Below are 22,304 nucleotides of genomic sequence, written 5' to 3' on the forward strand. Positions count from 1 at the left end.
TAGTGTTTGTTTTCCCACTTGGGGTGAGAATATGGATACAGATTAAGTCTTCTGTTCATCTTGGAAAGTAGCAAAATTCCAGGGCTTTGTGTGGGATGGGAGTTGCCTCCACTAGGCTCTGATCCACTTGGAGTGGGGGTGAATTGGGGAGGGTGCCTTGAAGCCAGGGCTCCTGAACTGACAGCAGAACCCGGAAGTCCAGAATGTCCTCTGACCTGTTCCCTTGTCCAAAAGTTGGTTCAATTAGAAACAACAGGAGAACCACAGAAAACATACCAGATGTGGCCTGAAGGCCACTCTTTTTTGAAGTCTGCATCAAACAAAGCCTCCCCTTTGTTCCCCAAAGGAGGTAAGGCAACAATTTCCGGAGTAGACCAGGGCTTCCTAGGATGTGGGGTGCCTCAGACTCTCTGGCTCAAGGTCACATCCACAGCTGCACTTGGGAGATAAGGGTCCCCTGATGTCCCGGGTGGGTGTGCTCCCAGGGAGGAGCCAAGGCTGCAGACAGATGTCACTTTCTGTATCACTTCTATTCCTTCCTGCCTTGCAAATCCCTCCTGTTCAGGAGGTACCGGGAGCTAAAGGCCAGTCTGGAGGAGTGGTTTGGAGTTCATCTTCCCTGAATGGAAGGAAGATGTTTGGTAAGGGAATTTTAAACTGCTTTTGCAACACACATTATATACAGATTGAGAAAAGCCTGTATGCAGTAAATTGTCCTTATCAAATTCAGGGAGATTGAGCTGCCTAAGGCCATCGTAATGCCACCATCTCCCCCAGTGAAAACATTCTTAGCATAGGATTGGACACAGCTGTTCCCACAACTGCATCAATAAGTGAGGTTTTATTGTGCTAGGCTTCTCAGGAATAGCTGTGTTTTCCAATCCCTTTAAGTCAAATGAATTTATCTTTATTAGTGCAATGCTGGCCAGGGCACCCTCTGTTTAAGATCTGGTAGGATTAAGTACAAAGAGCTAGGATCGCTTACAAAGCCCAGTTTCAACTGGCCTCAGCTTGCCTCATTGCCCTTAGACCACACAACTACTCATTTCCACCATACAGAATACTTTCAGGTTCTCCGAATGGGATATACTTCCTGTTTGGTCCCTCTGAATGTGGCTGGCTCCTACATTCCATGGGCTACTGGTGGTGGTGTTCTTGCTGGCAGAGCCAAGGTGGCACAGAGAATCACAGCCAAGAGCGAACACGGGCAAAAGATTCCATGATTCTGGGAGCCGGGACAGTGGCTGGGCCTGACTCTGCCTCTTCTAACAAACCTTCTCTTGAGAGTTTCCATCAAAAGGCACACCTCCAGGGACCCAAGGCCCCGCTGAATAGCATCACCAGGTTAAGTTTCCTCCCTCTCTTTGTACCATTACCCTACAACTTCAGGCTTTAAACATTGTCATGAGCTCAGACGTAAAATCCTGTTCAAACCATTGCACTTCCCTTCTCTGGAATAGACTCACTGTGCCCATTTGCTCCCTCCTTGGCAGGGAGTTAACGTGAACAGGGAATGTCGGAACGAAGGAGGGGTGTGGTGAATGGCAGTGCTCCCGGCCAGGCAGCAGGGTTCCAAGCAGCACATCTTCATATCTGCTACCATCTATCCCTTCAGCTATGCAGAGGCTCTGGCAGGACTTTCCTAGGAGTGAACAGTGTATGGTGATGTGTTGTAACCCATTGCAGCATTTGGTCTTAGGACTACAACTAGCCCTCATGTCCCTGCTTTTCATCATCCATTCTAATTTTTCCTTGCCCTCAGAAACTAGCTTGTTTGGTCTGGGTAGTCATGAGACCTAAATAGTGAGCTCCTGGACCTGGACTTTTGTCTGGCTGGGGCTGCTGCCTTCATCCATGTGTATCCAGGATTGGAAAGGGAGTACCTCAAGGCGTCCAAGGGCATGAGCTGGCTCCCACACTTATTTCTCCTTCCTCCCTTTTCATTAGGCAGGGTCAGTTGGCCCTGACAAAATGCTGGCTCTGCCTCTTGCTTGTTCACAGAAACTCACAGTGCCCTGTGGAAACCACAGCCATATTTGTGCTGACAGTGGATGCCCCTGAAGGGCTAACACTTCTAACTGGCACACAGTCCAAAGTCGTGGGAATGGGAGGCAGAATGTATCTAAGAGGGTCACTGGGAGTGATTTGGAGGGCAGCCCTGCTGTTTCCCCCTTGCTTCTCTGATTTATGCATCTATCCTATTGGGAAGTGCTATGGTTTGATGCTGAATGTTGCCCAAAGGCTGAAGTATTTATAGGCTTGGTACCCAAGAAAGTGCCACTGGGAGGTGGAAGGGAGGTGGGGTCTAAGAGGGCCTCAGGCCAGTAGGAACACATCTTTGGAAGGTAGTTCTCACAAGAAGGTTTCACAGAAACCTGAATTTGGCCCCTCCCCAAGCCTCTCTCTGTCCCCTGGCTGGCTATGTGAGTCTTCCTCCATAAACTCCACCATCCACCCTGAGGCTGCCACCAGAACCTGCATCATGCTCGTTGGAATCCCAACATCCGTAACTCTGAACTAAACAAACCTGTCTTTCCTTCTGAGCATGCTGGGAATTCCATCACAACGAAGAGCTAGCAGATCCAGTAACTTCCTGCTATCTGAAGGCTTTGGCCTTGAGGTGTGCATGGCAGGCGCTGGCGGATGACACCCTGCTCCTGCCAGCCATGGCCTCTGTGCTAGCCCTCTGGCTGTGCCTTCAGCAGGCTGTCCTCATTCCCTATCAGAATGGTTATAATAATGTGGTGGGATGTGTGATACATCCAGTGAATTCCGGTTCAGCCCTACTCCCTTGGGCTACATGTAGACAACATAGGCTCCAGGCTGTAAAGAGGCTCACCAGCATTATGCTGGCCCTAGTTTGAACTCAAGAAGGAAATCACATTTGTCTTTTGCTTTGGACACAACATCTACCATAGCCTGAGCCCAGGATCCCTGAAAGCTTTACTGAAGTGTTAGGCCTCTGAATCGCCTAGGATTTATTGTCACCCTCTGAAGCCATGCGTCTTCCTAAGGCTTCCAGTGTGGTCAGTCACTTCTTAGTTATCATGCCATCTACTCAATGGATCCTACTGATATTCTCTGAATCATCCACATGGTCTAGATTTCTTTAGGCTATGTTATGACAGAAGACAGAGAGTTAGCATAGCCCTAAGGCAATATTGCTCATGCCTTTTGAATGTGAACTATTTCTAATGGTCTTGTCTGTTTAGGATTTAAAAGCCTGCAATTGGGCCTGGTGGAATGGCTTGATGGGCTAATACTCACCTTGCATGCCCGGGATTCCCAAATGGGTACCAGTTTGTGTCCTGGCTGCTCTACTTCCTGTCCAGCTCCCTGCTTGTGGCTTGGAAAGCAGTAGAGGATGACCTAAAGCCTTGGGACCTTGTACACGTGTGGGAGACCTGGAAGAAGTTCCTGGCTTCTGGCTACTGATCAGCTCAGCTCCAGCCATTTGGGCCATTTGGAAAGTGAACCAGTAGACAGAAGATACTTCTGTCTGTAAATCTGCCTTTCCAAATAAATAAATAGATCATTAAAAAACCTGAACTTGCTGATTCAGTAGTCGCATATTAAATTCCTGTGGCTGTATTGATCTGTCCCAGCAGTGGTGGCATGTCTGGCCATGGGGGGTCACCATCGGCGTCACTAGCTGACTGTACTTGCTGGGTTCTGCAGCAGTCCCCGAGAAGTCACTCAGTTTCTGTAGGAACAAGATTAGGGAATGTAATGAAGCTATGGCAAGGCGACCACCTCTGCATCCTCGGAGCTTTAACCTCCACTACTCCCTCTAGGATGCAATGCTGATTTTTGTTTACTAATTGTAGCCAAGAACTTCTGACGCATTGATCTGGCCTTCTCCACTGACATCCAGTCTTATCCTGAGGCCAGGACCCAGTGTTACATCTACTTTCAAGTAATAACACCACTAAAAAAAATCATGAACAGGAAAGTCGAGACTGTCCAAGCTTGCTAAAATTTGGGCTGCACTTTTATTATTTTTTTTTTAAGAGTAAGATCTTCTGTCCGATGACCTGCTCTCCAAGCAGCTGCGATGGCCGGAGCTGATCCAATCTGAAGCCAGGAGCCAGGAGCCAAGAGCCAGGATCCAGGAACATCATCTGGGTCTCCCATGCAAGTGCAGGGTCCTTCAGCTACTGAGCTGTCTTCAGCTACTTTCCCAGGCCACAAGCAGGGAGCTGGATGGGAAGTGGGTTGCCCGGATTAGAACCAGTGCCCATACAGGATCCCGGCATGTGCAAGGTGAGGACTTTAACTGCTAGGCTATCACACTGGGCTTTTGGCTGCACCTTTTAACTGGGTGGCACAAGAATTGCCCAGCCATTTCCCAACTGGTTAAGAGACCACCAATAGGGAATGTCTTCCCTGCAGATTCCCACCCAGACAAGGAGGGATCAGAGAATGCTTAAAACCCCAAGATCCTTCCTCAAACTTTTGATGTCTCTCTCTCTCTCTCTTTCCTTTCAAGAGGTACCACCCCTCCTGTCTCTCTCCCAGGAGGTGCTTTCTCCTATCCTCTTCTTTCTATGTTCACCTGGACACTTTGCACATAAAACTTCTCTGTCTGCAGCAGATTCCTGGCTTTTTATTTCTATACCAAGTTGAGGAAAGAACCTACTGAGAATTGTAGGTAACAAAAATGACAAGTGTGTGGGTCTACCATGGACACACTACAGACTATACTTTGGCCAGGAGCTTATTTCTTGGCTGACCCCTTTGTTTCCTGTTTCCAAGCAGGACACATGGGGATACATCATCTCTATGTGTGCCCAGGACAATCTGGATTCTGCGTCCAAGAGTCATTGAATAGCTTGGTCATTCCTCTTCACTCAATGCAAAGTCAATCAAGGCAATGACAACGGGTTCCTTTGGGAAAGACAAGGGGATCGTTAAATGATAAACTTGCCAAGCATCATCAAGTCCTTCTCCCCTGTTGGTCCAGTTCCCCCTTTCAGCCAACAGCTCTTGAATCTCAAAACTAGTCTGGAAACTTGGCTAGGTTTCTATGACACTTTATTGGAACAATTGCCCTCAGCTTCCTGGGTATTTATTTTTCCTCCTTTTTTGTTCTGTATTTGAAACAGGACCTTTGTTGGCTGCCTCTCTATTCTTAGGAAGGCTGTTTTAGTCAACATTTCCATGGTGATTTAATGGATGAGGTCCTCTCAGCCACCATCCAGTTCTCATGGGTTGTTGTGATAATGACAAACTCCATTCTTCAGGCAGTGAAGTACCACCAGCTGACATGAGTTACTCAGGGACATGAAAGTTAGGGCAACATCCCATTGTCATCTGTGAGCCAAGCTCTGGGGTAGAATATTTTATCAGTCCTGGCTGGAGACAAGAGGCACCATTGAGTCTCGTAGTGATGATGGTTGAGTTCCACTTGCTGGCACATTCCCGATGGCCTTGGTGAATGTATGTCCTCTGGTTGACTTTCTGACCTTATACAATGTACCTATTGCTGCAAGCTACTGCTCTGGAACTTTTCATTTCTTTCCATTTTCTATGAACTCCTTAACAGGGACCATTGTTTTGTTCAGGATTCTAGGAGCTACCCTAGTGGCAGGTTTGCATCCTTTGCTGGGGGATGTTAAATCCTGTATTTCAACACAGTGACCTCAAGGCTCTCTTACCAGGATGTATGTTCCAATTTGTTGGAAGAATAGAACATCCTGATCCCTGCTGGCACATCTCAATGCCATTCTGCAGCCCCTTTGAACTGTGACCACGTTTCTCACCAAGCCCAGCACATTTCTGGCTGGGCTTTCCTCTGACTTAGCTCTGTATGAGCCTGATGAGGAGAAGAGGATAAAGAAACCACCTGTCGCCTTTTGTGGATGTCACATAGATCTTCATGAATAACATGCTTGCTCTTAATTCAGAGATGTTAGTCACCTCTGCAAGCCCAGAAAGTTCTGAGGAGTCTGTGGATCCTATATGCAAACATTCCAACCCCATGTATCAAGATCCCTAATTCTGTCAGTGAGCGTCCTGACTCTGGCATCATAGCTGGGCATTTGCTGAGTATTTGGTTTGTCTTTGAAGTTCAGTACCTCCATTATATCCTGTGCTTAATCTTCCTTTTTTCCCCTCCTACTCGCCCACAGTAAAAGCCATTCTGTTTCAGAAATTCTTTGCCTAGTAAATTTCCATTGTTTCTTACTGCTCTCAGATTCTCAATGTCCACCTGTAGGGCATCAATGCAACTTAGTCATCATCAGCAAATTCATTTATTCTCATACTTAGAAATTTGTTATACATTTAAAATGCCTGAGTCATCTAGATCAGCATGGACAGTGCCCAGTATGGATGAACCAGAGGCAAAGAAAAAGACTGAAGGCAAAGAGAGAAATTGAAGAGAAAGAGCAAAGCAAAAGCAATGAAGGCAGTGAAGGGTTTGGCTTGGTAGCCTCTTGTTACAAACTTGAAAGAGGCTCGAGATGACAGATATTTGGTTAGATGTTTGTGTGCACTGATTTCAGTTCTTACTAAATGAAAGCTATTTCTTGGGACTGGTGCCTTGGCTCAACTGGCAAATTCTCTACCTCCAAGTATGGCATCCTATGTGCACACTAGTTTGTATCCCAGCTTCTCCACTTTCCTTCCAGCTCCGTGCTTGTGGCCTGAGGAAGCAGTAAAGGAGGGCCCAAAGCCTTTGGACCCTTCACCCATGTGGGAGAACCGGAAGAAACTCCTGGCTCCTGGTTTCAGAACGACTTAGCTCTGGTAGTTGTGGCCATTTGGGGAGTGAATCAGCAGGTGGAAGACCTTTCTCATCTCTTCCTCTCTCTGTAAAAATCTGCCTTTCCAATAAAAATAAAGAAATCTTTAAAAAAAGAGAAATGTCTTTTTTTCCTTTATCTCTTTTCATAGTTCAAGTTAGCCTTTATTTCCTTCAATTTAAATCCACCATAACTCCTCAATGTTTTTGGGAGAACTAAAAGTATTTTCAGTGGTGAAAACAAACAAACAAACAAACAAAACCAGATGCGTGGCAAGGACTCAAATACTAGAGAAATTATCAGCTGCTTCCAAGTTGCAGTATCAGGGAGCTGGATTGGAAACAGAACACTCAGGATACAAACTGGTACTCTGATGCGAGACTGGGGTATCCCAAGCGGCAGTTTAACTTGCTGTGCCACAACACCTGTCCCTCAGAACATTCTTAGTGCCAGTTACTGCAAAATTTGGCTTTCTGGGATGCAGGTGCCGAGATGGTGTTAAACATTCAGAAGGATTTGGGGGGTTATAGCTGTTAAAGCAAAAAGGGATAAACCCACGTCATGCAAAAAACACATCAGACCAATGTGAAGGACACAATCTCAGCAACCCACCACGAGAGCTAGAAAAAGGGACTGCTTATGGGTAGGGCTATGGATAAATATAAGTGGGGAGACACTGGTGCCACTGACTTGGCTGGGGAGTAAGGTCGTCAGATAAAACACAGGATGGTCAGTCAAGTTTGCATTGCAAATATGCAGGGATTCTTTTTGTTTTAGCATAAGCACATCCTATGGTTATGCTACAAAATTAGTATTCAACAATATAAATGTAGATGGGTATTCTGAGTTTCTATTTGATAAATATGGCAGCTGTAGTCAGAGGTCAGCTCCTGATATCTTCTGCCACCACTACTTTGCCCAGCCACTGTCTTGGAGCCATCCTGAGAAGAGAGTGACCTACCTTGAAAGCCAAGGCTGACTCAGGGGTGCTAAGTCCTGGAGGTTGTCTTCTAAGCACACACATGACAACTGCAAGTGCTTCCTTTCAAGGTGAATTGAGCGAAAGATCTCTGTGTTTGCATACCAGCTCCCTTGCTAGGTGTGTGCCCAGTGAGGGGCTACATTTTCTGGTTAACTATTGTACCTCCTGTGCCTATCATGAGTACTTGGCTCACAGTAGATATTTAGCTGTGATGTGCTAAGTTGGCTTACACTTAAGGGAGCGAGGGAGTATTAACGGAAGAGCAGAAAGAAGTCTTCTGTCCTCAGGATCACACTCTGATTTCTGCCGAAGCTTCTACAGCTTTCCATACTGGGTGTCTAGTCCAGCAGAGTGGAAGTTCAGTTCTAAGGCTGCAGAGTCGGATTTCACAGGCTCTAACTTCCATGTCAGAGCTAACTGAATTAGTGAAACCTGTCTGAGTAAATCAAGTAGGTTCTAACTGAGGGATTTCAGGAGGCCATGTTCAAGCTATCTCAAAATCTTTATGAATAGAGAAGCTTACTTTGGTGCAATAAAATTAAGACTGATGGATAATTTTTTCATGATACGTAATTCTGTGAACTTCTGAAAGATTCCTTGTATGTGTGGATTTCAAAATCTTTTCTACAAAAGTAAATTGCTCATTTTAGCTTCTATGAATTATTTGACTTATCCTTTTATATGAAAAACAATATTTTGTGCTAATCTGTGTCTACTTCCCATGTATATGCCTCAAACTCCAAAGAACTCCCAGTAGAACCTGTTGGTTTTTGTTTGGTACTAACTCTTTTATCATGTCCCCTCAGTCACGCAACCCAGAAACTCACTCAGCTACAACATGCAATTTCAGCCTTTTAGTCTATGGTATAGATTCCATCCATTTTCTCTGATAGCCTTTTCTTCCCCTCCATCTTCACTGCCACTTCTGTAGTTTCGATTTTCATCATCTCTCTCTACGGTAGGAATGTGCCAATTACTGTCTCATCCACCTTCCATCCTATTGTTAGGTATTCAACTTTAAAACTTTACAAAGAAATCACATCAAATCAAGCTATTCCCTTTCCTTATTCCTCCCTCTTTGGGGACCATGTCCAAACTTCATCCCTTACTCTTATTTGTCAGTACAATGCCTACTCCTGTTCTAAATGTGCTATCTGATTATGTCATATACTGATTTTCCTGGCTCTCCAGTACTGATGGGATAAAGTCCAGCCCTCTCTTCATGGATCACAAGGCTCTCTGTGGTCTGACCTTGCTTTGTGCCCCATCTTTCCTCTCCTCCTCTGCTGTGACTTAAAATCTCATGGCTTACCACACCAGCCAGCCTTTGTTCAGTTTGGTCCCTGTGCATGAAATTACACTTCTCAAGTTTTAATGTGGCATTCATCACTTGAGTTTTCTGTTAAAATATACTGCTTGCCCATTAAGTCTGGAGAGGAGATCCCAGATGCTATGTATCTAACAGGTTACACTACTGGTCCATGGACCACATCTGGGATAGCAAAAATCCTAGTGATGCCTGTGTTTCAAAAAAATCAAGGAATCTTATATCTTTGGTGACTTTTCTGAACCTTCCAGAAGAATTGATTCTTTCTGCATGTGTAGCTCCCTCTGGGTATTATCAAGGCCTCGCTGGCATTTTATTACATTTTTACTCAGCATTTATTCTCTGCCTTCAGACTAGGAGCTCCTTTGGGGGTATTTTATTAATCCTTGAGTTGCAAGCCCCCAGTACAATGGCTGGTATGCAGTAAATATCCAACACAGTTTGGTTGGATGAATGAATGGACAGCCATCTTCAGAAAAATGAAAATCATATTTACATTTAGGATTCTCTTACTTTCCAACATTCTGAGTATACTAAATTGGAACTCCCTTATTTGCAAATGTTAGATCCAACTCAAATTTGCTTTCTGAAACTGGTTCAGCTAACTGTGAGGACCACTGAAAAGTTCATAGCAGAGATAAAGAAGCAAATTGCAGGAGGGCAGGGCCCAGAAATGCCAGAGACCTCAAGATCACGTTTGTTGGTCTTTTCCTTAGGAGGTGTCACTGATGGATTCAGTGCAAGTGACCTTCAGCATAGCTTTGGTATCTTATGGTCTCTAGTTCTCTGGATGGCCCTTGAGTCTTTGACTGTAGACAAGCCCAGGCCAACATGTTGCTGGGCTTTGGACTCTTAGCAGAGACAATGTAGTATCACAGGAAAGTCAGGTCGTGGTGACTCCTGCGACCATGGCAGAGTGTGAGTAGTATGAAGTAGTGTGTGTGTGTGTGTGTGTGTGTGTGTGTGTGTGCACATGTGCGTAAGTACGCATGTGCCTACGAACATGTGGGGAGGTTATAGAGGAGAAAATTCTGTTAACAGGAGACATGCCATCGCTTTTTAGTACAGATAACTTAGTCAACTAAATTACCTGCAGTTCAGAAAAGTCGCCTTCAGCATGGAATAGGAAGAGAGATGGGCTGAAGGTGACGACAACGTCATCTTGTTCCTTCTATTCCCACTAGTGGTAGGTTCTGGTGCTGTCCTTTTGATGGATCTGTGGACAAGGTTGCCTAAGCATCCATGGTCTCCCCGTGAGGGACCCTCAGGCAAAGTGTGACGGTCACTGCAGCACTACCAAAGCCTTTGATGTTCTCATCAGGAAAACATGGTGAATAATCATATCTACCTCACTGGGGTATTCTGATGCTTAAGGAGACCCATGCCTGCAGCCTGTGGACACGTCCTGAACTCCAGCCAAGCTGGCCAGAGGAGAGTGACAGTTCCTATTGTGAAGTCTTGGTTTTGAAGTAACTTGTCCTAGGTAACATCATTCACGAATCGTGGAACAGGGGATTGAACTTGATCTGCCAGTTTCTGGGCCTGTGCTGCTTTTACTAGGTTTGCTAACAACAACAAAAAACTCCTTTTCCTATGGGTTTTGAGATGGAACAATCTCGCTCTTGTCATAGCCTTTACTACCCAACAGCACAGCTTAACCATGACTGAGAGCCACAGCAAGGGTGGGAGAGGCTAGAGTGAAAGATGCTTGCCAAGAACCGTATGTAACAACTTCATAGCTTAGCACTGGAATTAAGTCTTCGGAAACTTACCAATGAGGGGAAATATGTCAGAAATTATTTCCCTTCCCCAAAATGCTTCCCTATGAAAATATGAAGATACCCAGCAACTATTCCCTGTTCAATACTAACTTTCCTTTAGATGTTTTTTAAAGGATTTCCTTTGCACTTTCCCTTTGTCACTTTTTAACTCTCCAAGTGCATTCCCCATGTCACTGCATTACCTCAACTGCTTGGCCACCTTTGGAAATCCACACTGCCTTTAATATGAGTCTGAGCAAAAACACAGCAGGATTAACTGGCAACCAAAAAGAAATAACATGACACATACTTAATTGAATGAGGAAAAGCGGGGGACTATTCTCTAATTTACATTAGTCCCATCACACTTTCTTTGGGTTCACATCAACTAACAGCAGGGATTTGCTATTTTACTCAGCTCAGTTATTCTCCATGTTTGCCAAGCACCTCTGAATTAGAAGAGCAGTGTAGTTGGTACATTTTGGCTGATAATTCTATCACACTCTCTCTTCTTTGGAAAAAACAGAAAAACCACCAAAAACCCAGAAACAAGATGATAAAGGATAAGAATATAAAGGAGAATTCAGAGATATTGTCTCTTTCAGAGACCCTACTCAAACTATTTCATATGCCTTACATATTTAGCAACCATTTGTCTCAAACATTGTTTACTCACAGTAGACAATAAGAAAACAACACTGAAAATGAACATGTGCTCACACGTCTCCTGCTTTATAACCCCAGCCACTCGAAAGTCATCTTTGGGACAAGTTAAACGGTTGGTCAGTGTGACTACTCAGGGAGAAGACCTTCACAGGTCTGAGGCAGTAACAGGGGGAGCCGCCACACATGCTGGGCAAAATCCAGCAGCATCTACTCTCAACCCTTGTTTCCCTATGAGCAACCCAGGGAGGTGGGGCCTTTGTAACGGCCATCTTACAGACGAGGAAACCCAGGCTTTGGCTTGTGATTTCAATCTGCAACACAGCCATAAAGCAATAGTTCATACTTATGAAGCTCATATCATTTTCTAGGAACTTTTTTTCAAGTTTTGCATGGATTAACTCAAGTAGGCTCTTGTGAAAGTGCTAAGAAACAGGAACTAGAAATATATTCTGATTCCTGACTTGAAGGCACTGAGTTCCAGAGGGAGCTGTCCCACACCCTGGAGCTGTGGGTAGGCATGGAGGCACCTCCCCATGTTATACCTGCCTTCCTTTGTCTCTCAACCCGAGCCCCTGGCAGTTGTGCAGGAGGTGTGATGCAGAGAGCTGCCTACATAATCAGCTCTATTGTGACCTCTTCTGGTTATTACATTAGAACGCAATTAAAGTTAACTATGGGAGAGGGTGTCTCAGAATTGGGTCAAAAGGGCATTTTTCTAGAAAAAGAAATGTGACCATTTCCTTCTAAAACACATCATTTCTAGCTGTTCTGAGAATGACATTGTTGCGTGAAAATGACTGAAGCTGCACCTGCCCCAAGGACTGCAGCTGTTCCTGGCTCTGCTGAGCAAATGTTCTGCTCAGAGAAGTGGAAGAGGTCATGCCTCATGCACAGGGTCAGGCTAAAGGATGGCCAAGATCATTTCCCAGAGGGGGGAAAAATCAGTAGGTCCAGGAGGAGCAGGGGCCTAAGGACCCAGGAAGTCTTGTCAAGAGAGGGCTACTAGAGACATTTCTCTGGCTGCTTCAGGACATCACTGACCCTTGTGGATGTGAAAGGCCAGTGCATACCAGTGCTGGTTATATTTACACAGTGGGCTAAAATTAGCTGGCATGCTCTCCTGGCAACTGGAAGGACATAAGGCTCTCAATTTATCTAGCAATGCTAATTTTGGCAAAACTCAAAATGGTTCTGCTGCTGTTCTCAGTGGATAGGCATTCAACAACAATAACATCCCTTTCCTTCCTCTTCCTCTTCTCTACATTTTAGGAAATTGCTAATATAAATCCAGGCTGACTTTGCAACAAGATTCATACCTACAAATATGCGATCCTAATGGGACTGGTTTATAAAGCTAAATAGGGACAAGTGTGTTAGAAGAAGAAGAAAACTACAAACTAAAGGCATGTACGTCACTGCCTTCATGAACACTGGAAAGGCAGTGAACTTAAAAGAGCACTGGTTGGCACATCAGTACAGTGTGGTTGGAACATCGATGGCAAGGCTGGTAAATGCCATCCAGGTGAACCATGCTGGGCTGAGGTTGTGACCATCTCCACCTCTTTGAAGCATCAATACTCACTGCCCTGGAGAATGAGTGACACTCAACCTGCATGGAGTGAATGAGGAAGGGTGTTGGGGTCAATCACTGAGGCCTAACAAGGAGCCATATCAGGACCACACAGGTGCTCCTCAGACTTGCTGACTGACAGTGAGAGTAGAGTGCAGAGAGCAGAGCAGTGTTAGGTTCGAAATAGACCTGGGTTCCGCCTACAGTCTCCCGGGGTAGCAAGCTGCCACTGAAATCCGCTGCCCAAAACCAGCCTTGTCCTGAAAGTGTTCTCAGGGAAGCCAGTCAAGGTGCAACTTAGCCTGAATTTTAAGTTGAATGGTGTCTGAGGGTAGCAAAAGGAATGAATGGAGAAGATGGGGAAGAAACAGCATCTGGAAAAACAGGCAAAGTTTCAGCAGAGTACAACCAATAAACTACGTCTAGTAGGAGATTTAAAAGTATTGATCCAAAAATGAAGCGTTGTCCACTTTTCAACTGTTGGTCCTTACTGTGCTTTAATTATGTCTATAAATCTTTATGTACTTTCTTTGCTCCCCTGCTTTGCAATTTATATGTTGGCTTTACAATGTTTAGATAGATTTGCATGTGAGAACTTAAATGTTTTTAGAGAGCTAATTTTTAAAAATTTATTTATTCATATCTGGGGCTTATGTCAAGCTTTCAAAGCCTGTTTGTTTAGTATTCCTACAAATTCATCTTCACTTTCAAATCTACCTGGAAATGATTTCCATATTAGGTCCATCATTCAACACTTTTTTTTTTTACTGGTCACCATTTTGTCTCACATTGTTTGTTGAAAAACATGGCATTTTAAAAATTTGCAAAATTTCTTAATCTATTTGGATGTGTACATGGTTTTTCATTCCATTTTATGTGCCACACTGCTTAAATTAGTATAGCTTCACAAGATGTACTAATATATACTTATTAAATATGTTTTATTTGTAAGTGACATATGACTTCAGGTTCACAAAAACACTCTTCCACCCTTTTCCCCACCTTGGGAGTGAAAAGGAACTCATACAGTCCAAAGGCTACCAGGTAACTTCAATCAACAAAGCGTAAAGTCACCTTGATATACTGAACCATGAAGTTTGGAAATACATAGGCTACTGAATCCAAATGAGATTCATATTCAATGTAAATAACAATTACCCAGAGATTCTGCAGTTTTGTTTCCTGACCCAGCACCTCCTGTAAAAATAGAAATGTCAGTGCCGGGTGGTGGTAGAGCATGCCAACTGATATTGTGACCCAAAGGATTGAGTGAGTGTTGGCTCCTCAACCAACTGGCAGGCTGCCACTGCTAGTGGGAAAATCATTCCTGTGTGATAAGACAGCAACAAATGCTTTCCTTGTGGCTGCAATTAAAGTGGGCTCTGCATTATGACAACAGCGCTTCAAGCTTCTCATAGCAGTCATTTTTTTTTTTTTTTGCTAAATAGTCTTATGCTTATTTATACCACTCTGGGCCTTATCTGAAATCAAGGAGTTTAGAATTCCAGCCACAAACATCTTCCCTTTTTAGGGAGAAAAAATTAGTGAATACAGGCATATAGGAGTTTAGGAATTGAAAAAAAGGCAGGGAAAAGTTAAGGCAGATATCTGTAACCAGTCTGTAGAAGAACTGCATGCCTGGCAGAAAGGAGCTGCGATTAATACAGGGCAGATATTAGTGTCAGCTCTGAGCCTGGATCGCTGTGTTTTTCCTAACCCAGCTAGTCATAAATGCATGTTGAATGAGTGAATAAGTTTATGAAGAATGGGGGGAAAAATGAAGCAATGTCTTTTAACGCAGTAACTAAAGGTTGCCTTTGTAATCAGAAGATCTGAGCAGCATTCCCAAACAGAACACATGTCTTAGATCAGTAAGTGAGGAAGGAAGAAAAAAAATGAGCAAAGAATGGATGGAGGAGTACAGGGACAAGACAGTGGGAGGAAGGGAGGTTTAGAGGCAGTTGGACTGGCCACCTCAAGTCCCTGGGCCAGTGTACCGGCCTGTCAAGATGAAAACTTGCTAGCATTCTCCAGCTGTTTGGTACACCTACTTTGGGACCAGAAAATCTCAGGCCTTTATGTTGAGCATCTCCTCGATTTACTGACCCTTGGTATTTACAAAGCATCTCAAAGGTTTCCAGGCGACATGAGCCAACAGGAAAATGTGGCAATTTAGCTTGGAACGGCTCTCTGTGTTCCAGGACAGGCTCCTAATCTTTGCTAGTTCCAGCTCCTCTAAGCTGCTTCCTGGCTGGAGCTGGTGTGTATGTGCATATGACAGAAGGGGAAGAGGAAGCGAGATGCTGGGAGATAGCTCCCCTGAGAGCAAGTGCACCTGTCAGCTTCCTTGGGCTTCCATGCTCTCTTGCGCACCCACAGGCACAACTAGAGAGTAAACTACCCATCTCTAGAGCTCTAACTCTTTGAGAGTGTGATGGTGCTTTCTGCCCTCTCTCCTCCCAATAGGCTCAAATACCTTCACCCTGCAGCTCAACCCTGGATTGAATTTGAACCCAATGATTTGGGAGTGTCAGCCTCCATCCTGCTGAACTAACATGGAAATCCATCTTAGCTCTTCCACTCTATTGAATAAAATGTCTTTATGTCTTCCCATGACATTAGCAGGGGCCCTTGGGCTAACTGATGACTAGTCGTGCCTGTCAACAGCGGCCCCATCCACACCACCCCTACTCCACTGCTCCCCCTACCCCCAACCTCCCGCCACAGTGATAGTCTACCATGAAACTTGAATTCAGAGTGTCAGGGCCCGGCTGCTCTGGGACACCATGCAGTGCTTCCCTCTAGGATTTGCCAACTCCTGAGAATGGGGCAAAGGTCCCCACTGTTCACAGGTTCTGTAGACTTCAATCCTATTAGCTCTTGTTTAAAATTCATCTTCCTCTCTCTGTCTCATCACAGGGACATCTATTCAATAAGTTTAGGTGTTTAAATCTAGGATACTTCAAGAAATTTAAGCTTTAGGCTTTTAGAAGAAAAAGCTGAAGTGTCAGGAAGTGGCGTGTGAATTAGTTGGGATATGGACTAAGTTGTTGTGTCAAGAAACTCAGAAATAAGACGATCTGAAAAGCGCCTCCTGCCATCTTCTCCCACCAGTCCCTAGGGTTTGTTCGCATCCACATGGCCACTGCTGTGTTGCCTCCACATCTGTGATCCAACCCACACAATGGGGGAGAGCTGAGGGTCAGTAACTTGTCTTTGAGGAGAGGCTTTGAAAGCTTTTGTGTCACTTGCATCCCCAAGCCACTGAATGAACAAGTTCACAAGACCACATTTAGCTCAAAGCAGATACAGCACTAGAGGGAAATCCAGTACTGAGAGATAGATTGTCACCGGCCGATTAGAGCTGCACAAAATAGAACAGAAAACTTAAGCGTAAAAAACAGAAAATTAACATTTAAACAAATTATCCTCTTCACTTCCTGTTATTGCTCAGGGCAGGTATGCATTTATCATCCTGTGGGATTTACATGTCTTAGTGTGGCCCATTATGCTAATTCTGCAAGGAAATTAAAGGCCTTGAGTTGTTTGGGGGCACTGTGGTGACTTTTTCTGTGTACACTTGGTGAAGAAAGATTACTTCTCTGTAGAATCTAGGATTAGGGTTGGCCACGAAAGAAATCTAGTTGACATTTGCAAGACAGCAGCAGAGCAGCCCCCATTCCTATGCCAGCTCACTCCCTTCCTGGTGTGGGATGGCACCCTGGCTCCCAGCTCTTCCCCCCTCCTCCCTGCACTAGACCAGGTGTGCCTGGAGCTCCATGGCAAGACTTTGGCTTATCCCGCAGCTCATTCAGGTTGACAGGGTTGGAGGTCTTTTGCTCTTGTGGATTGCATTTGCCTCATGAAGCCCACCTATTGTATTGGGTGCAGGCTTTCCCCTCATGCTCTCCCAGCTTATCCCCTTTCCTGCCTATCTGGCTGATCATAGCGATGCAGGTGTAATATGAGAAGCAGAGGCAACAGTGCACCAATGTGTAAGAGCACCAATGTCTAAATCCTTGGAGAAACCCCTCCGCCTACAGTGCTCACCTGTGCTGACTCTGCTCACACCCTGGCTGATGGGGATGCTATGATGGCAAGGAGATGCAGCCTTCCTGAGCCCTAGCCTCTGAAGGGTGACTTACACACATTTTAGGGAAGTGAGAGCGTCTTGTGGAACCCAAGCATGGGAACACTGTGGGTTCCCAGTGAGAAAGAAGAACTTCTAATGTCCTTCTATCCATAGCCCACTCTAGAGCCTTGACCTCTTTCTAGGCACCCTCCCTTCAAATGCAAGCACTGTTGGCACACTTTCCTTACTCAATTCTTTGACCATCTGAAAACCAGGCTGTAAACCATAACACCCAGCAAACAGAAACTGTGCCAAATGCAATATAGATTTTCCCACCATTAGCCTAGCTGAACCTTCACACGGCTGAGGACTGTCTGGGTGGAAGTCCAGATGCCCTCCAGGACAGGGGTTGAGTTCCCAGCTGCCAGGTGTGACAGGGTCTTCAGCTGTGAGCCTGCTCAGGTATGAGCTCAGCTACGGACAATCATTGAAGTGCGGCTGCCCTGGAGGACGACAAAGGCCTGGTTATCCTGGGTGAGGGCTGGCAGCCCTTCCAGTCCCTGAGCAGTTTGGGGTGGGCCCAGGGATCCTTGGTCCTGCACTGCAGCTATATTTCCCTTTCTACTCACTCCTGTCTCCTTGCCTTCCTTCCTACTGATGTTGAACCCAAGGTGCCCCTTCATAAAGGAAGAACTTTAGAAACCAACCTCCAATTCCTTCCTCTCCTTGCCTGCTGGGATTTCACTTTCTCGTGGTCCCTAGTCCACTGCTGCACCCAGTCTGCTTCTGTATCTTTGCAAGTTTTCAATCCTTGCTCTGTCTTTCCTAAGTATAGGGGAGTCTCATTTCTCTTCCCAGGTGCATTCATTCACTCCCATGTCTTGAAGCGACATTAATGGCTGATGGCCTCCCAACATACTGATCCAGCACAGATCACTTTGGCTTTCCAGTATCTTATGTCCAAGACACAATTTCCTCCTTAACAACAGGACTTACATGACTGTTTCTGAGCACCCCAAATCTGACAGTTTCAAAGCAATTAATTGGCTTCTCTCTGAAGCTATTTCTAGGCCAGTTCTCCAGCTCTGCAGATGGTGTGTGCCCTAGGGCTTAAGTCAGACCCCTGCTCTCTCTACCATTTTCCCCTGGCCTTCATCCTCTACAACTGGTCAACAAGCACTGTACAAGGTTCTTAAATGTATGGAATGCCTGCAGATTTCCTGCTCCCCAGTTATATTACAAGAACAACATGGGAAGATTTATCTGGAGGCAAGCAAGTACCAAACAGCCAATCATGTGCACAGCCTGGGTTGGCTCCCAAGTGTCCCTTGAGAGTTATTGAGTTTCTAATATTGACACAAAGAAATACCACAGGTCTGGGGAACCTGAATGCATCATCATCATCTTATCCTAGAGCACAACCTAGAAACTATAATTGATCACTTTTGTGGGCCTATATCCACATATACAGTTTTAAAAAAAATATTCATTTACTTATTTGAGAGGGAGAAGGTAAGACAGAGAGAATGAGAGATCTTCCTTCTGCTGGTTCACTCCCCAGATGGTCACAATGGCCAGGGTTGGCCAGCTCAAAGCCAGAAGCCAGAAGCTTCTTCTGGGTTTCCTACGTGGGTGCAGGGACCCAGCCACTTGAGCCATCTTCCACTGTTTTTCCCAGGGCATTAGCAGGGAGCTGGCTGGAAGTGGAACAGCCTGGATATGAACTGGCAGCCAAATGGGATGCTGGCATCACAGGTGGAAGCTTACCCATTACATCAACATGCAATTTCCATACACATATCCTCTGTATGAATCTAAACCGTGCACATGTCTGTGGGGGACAGCGGGTGCTTTGTCTGTGGGGGACAGGGGGTGCTTCGCTTTTCCACAGCCCCTAGTTTTTGGAATCAAGACTAGCAAGAGAATACAGACATACAGCATGAAAGCAAGCAAACAAAAGTGCAGCGTTCTGTTAACAATGTGGTCAATCAAATATTTACTGAAAACCCACTTCATCACAGGCACTCCACTGAGCCATGGGAAGGAGCTACTGATGAATAAGATGTGGTTTTTGTGTCTTCACAAAATCATTAAGAAAACAAAGCACATTGAGTAAACAGCTAAATGGTGAGGGGGAATTAAGTACTGAGACTTTGTTTCTACAAAGTAATACAGAGAAATTTTATAGTCGGCTTGCTTCTAAACAATGCAAGTAATTATCAACACTGCAAGCAGTGAGCAGTACGAAAAGATCCTCCCTTTGTTTTCAGCCTGGTGGAGTATGTATCTTGGTGTATATCAGCTCTTCGGCCATTCATTTCCATGGCAACTGGAAATTATTGTTAATACTTATCAGAGTAATTAGAATGATAGCAGCGCGCACTGAGGCTAACTCTGTTTTGGGTAAAGGCAAGTGCAGTTTGTAAGTATTAGCTCATTAAAACACCAATCCTCCAAGGTGACAACTATTGTTGGCTCAGGGGAAGTAAATGATCTAGCATCCTGAAGTGGGTAGAGCGGGAACTTGACCGCAGGTCTGTCAGCTTACAAAGCTCATTCCCCTGAGCAGTAGGCCAAGCACCGAAGTCAAGATGGAGACTTCCCCATTGTTGGGCAGCTCCGTCTGTGATGGAAGGATGAATAAAGATGAGCTGCTTTGTAAGAGGGAACAAATTAGCTGGGGAGAGAGGAGGCAGCGTAGGTTCTTTTGCTGGTACAGCCGAGCAGTAAACTTGAAGGCAGAAGGAAGACATTGCAGGTTTGTGTCCATGCACAAATGGGCAGAAAGTTAACTTGCCATTCCAAGCCATTCCTGGATAAAGAGCTGGGGTGTGTTGCACAAAATACATAAAGAAAGAGATGTAGGACTGCTGCCATAGCATGTGCCGGGATCCCATATGGACACCAGTTCTAATCCCGGCAGCCCTACTTCCCATCCAGCTCCCTGCTTGTGACCTGGGGAATCAGTAGAGGACGGCCCAAAGCCTTGGGACCCTGCACCCATGTGGGAGACCCAGAAAAAGCTCATGGCTTCTGGCCTTGTATCAGCTCAGTTCTGGCCATTGTGGCTACTTGGGGAGTGAATCAGCAGATGGAAGACTTTGTCTCGTCTCCTTTCATTATATCTGACTTTCCAGTAAAAATAAATAAATCTTAAAAAAAAAAAAAGAAAGAAAGAAATGTAGAAGAGGTCTGTTGCTCCTGCATTTTGTAAGGAAAATGTATGTTAACATGACCTAGTTTTTTTTTTATTGGAAAGTCAGATACACAGAGAGGAAGATCTTCTGTTTGTTTATTCACTCCCCAAGTGACCACAATGGCTGAAGCTGCGCCGATCCAAAGCCAGGAGCCAGGAGCTTCATCCGGGTCTCCCACTCTGGTGCAGGGTCCCAAGGCTTTGGGCCATCCTCCACTGCCTTCCTAGGCCACAAGCAGGGAGTTGGATGGAAAGCAGAACTGCCGGAACACAAAACGGTGCCCACATTGGGATCCCAGCATGTACAAAGTGAGGACTTTAGCCGTTAGGTTACCACGCTGAGCCCTGGCTTTTAATTTTTATTATTTGAAAAACAGAAGCAAGAAAAAAAAGAGAGATCTTCCTTCTACTGGCTTGTTCCTCAAACACCTGCAAGAGCCATGAGTAGGCCAGAGTAAAGCTAGGAGCCTTGAATTCCACATAGATGGTGGAGGGGGTGAGAGGTGAGCTGCTGTGTACACATTAGCAGAAAGTGAGAAACAGAAATAGAGTCAGGATTTGAATCCAGACATGGTGATATGGGAAGCAGGCCTCCCAGGCGGCACCTCGAGTCCTGTATTACACAGCCATCTCAAAGGCGTCTATATCTTAAAGATGAATTGGAAATTCAAGTAATAATCTAGAAAATGCAGTCCTCTTAGCAGAAAGTCTTATGAATGCCCAGGAGTAGCGGGGTCTCAGCTGATGTGGGTCAGCTTGGGAGAGCTAATTATTCAGTTGTCAGGAATTTGCCAAACAAGTTTGCTTACCTTGGAGATGTGGAATGAAGGTGTTGGAAACATTTATTGTATGGAAATCTGTAATTGCTTGACAATCCCCAGAGCCAGTCATTGGGTGTTTACCAGCACTCCACTGTCTGGGAGCAACAAAGGTTTTGATTAGCATCCCTTCATTTATCCCAGGGACCATCAATGTGACAAAAACTAAGTGTAGAGGGGGTCTCCAGGAGGAAGATGGGGAATACTGAGAAAGAGAGCAAGTAATAATCCAGCTGCTAATTGTGACTGACATCTGGCTTTGTAGCAGAATTACCTGTAAAACTTTGGAAAAGATGAGAAGTTCTAGATCCAACACAGGGAGCAGGTAGACATCTTCCTGTAAGACAAAAATCACTTAAAAGTAATTATGCAATGGTGACAAATAATTATTTATATTATGTAAAATACGAGGCTATAAATGTTTTTATGGAAAATGAGATTATAGGATATGTACATTTTCTAATCAAACAAATTACTTTATATGATGTACCGTGTCACATATAATGTATATATGAATAACAATGTTATAATCATGAATATCATTTTATAGGCTCATTTAACTAACACAGTTCAAAGAAAATATAACTTTTAAAAATTTTGAACAATGTTTATTAGAAAGGCAGAGAGATAGAAGCAATAAAAAACAAAAGATCTTCCAACTGCTAGTCCACTCCCTAAATGTCTACAACAGCCTAAGCTGGGCCAGACCAACACCAGAAATCCAAAACTCATTCAAGTCTCCCACATTGTTGACAGGCAATCAAGTGCTTGAGCAGTCATTTGCTGTCTACTAGGGTGCACTCTCACAGAAAGCCAGAACTGGAAGTAGAAAAGGAGCTTACACACGCGCACCGTGATACGGAGCACGTGCCTCGAGTGGCAGCCCATCGCTATGCCGAATGCCCACAAGAAGCTACAACTTTTGATTTACATTTATTATGCAGTAAATAAGTTCATACTTGAAATTAAAACTTACCTTTTCCAAAATAAAATATTGTCACTCACAACTTCAGTGCTATCTCACTGTTTCAAATTTGAAACACAAACAAAACCTGCAAGTGATTACACACAATGACAGGATTGATGTAACTCAAGTTTTGTTCCTTAGGCATTAGTAAGACTAAGATTATTGATCATGGGTGATTCTTGTTTATCAGTTAAGCCCAA

General features: G+C 44.7%; 2 long non-coding RNA genes across 2 annotated transcripts; both read right to left on the reverse strand.

Moving 5' to 3' along the window:
• Nucleotides 1-1,553: 1,553 nt before the first annotated feature.
• On the reverse strand, nucleotides 1,554-10,214 carry LOC131481710 (uncharacterized). The gene is made up of 3 exons (XR_009246531.1): nucleotides 10,146-10,214; nucleotides 8,556-8,681; nucleotides 1,554-1,642 (listed from the first exon to the last, which is right to left on the reverse strand). It is a non-coding gene; the product is annotated as an uncharacterized LOC131481710 (long non-coding RNA).
• LOC131481711 (uncharacterized) lies at nucleotides 10,213-21,449 on the reverse strand. The gene is made up of 3 exons (XR_009246532.1): nucleotides 21,412-21,449; nucleotides 21,129-21,235; nucleotides 10,213-10,271 (listed from the first exon to the last, which is right to left on the reverse strand). It is a non-coding gene; the product is annotated as an uncharacterized LOC131481711 (long non-coding RNA).
• Nucleotides 21,450-22,304: the final 855 nt, after the last annotated feature.

This window comes from Ochotona princeps, chromosome 13, assembly GCF_030435755.1.
Source record: "Ochotona princeps isolate mOchPri1 chromosome 13, mOchPri1.hap1, whole genome shotgun sequence".
NCBI lineage: Eukaryota > Metazoa > Chordata > Mammalia > Lagomorpha > Ochotonidae > Ochotona > Ochotona princeps.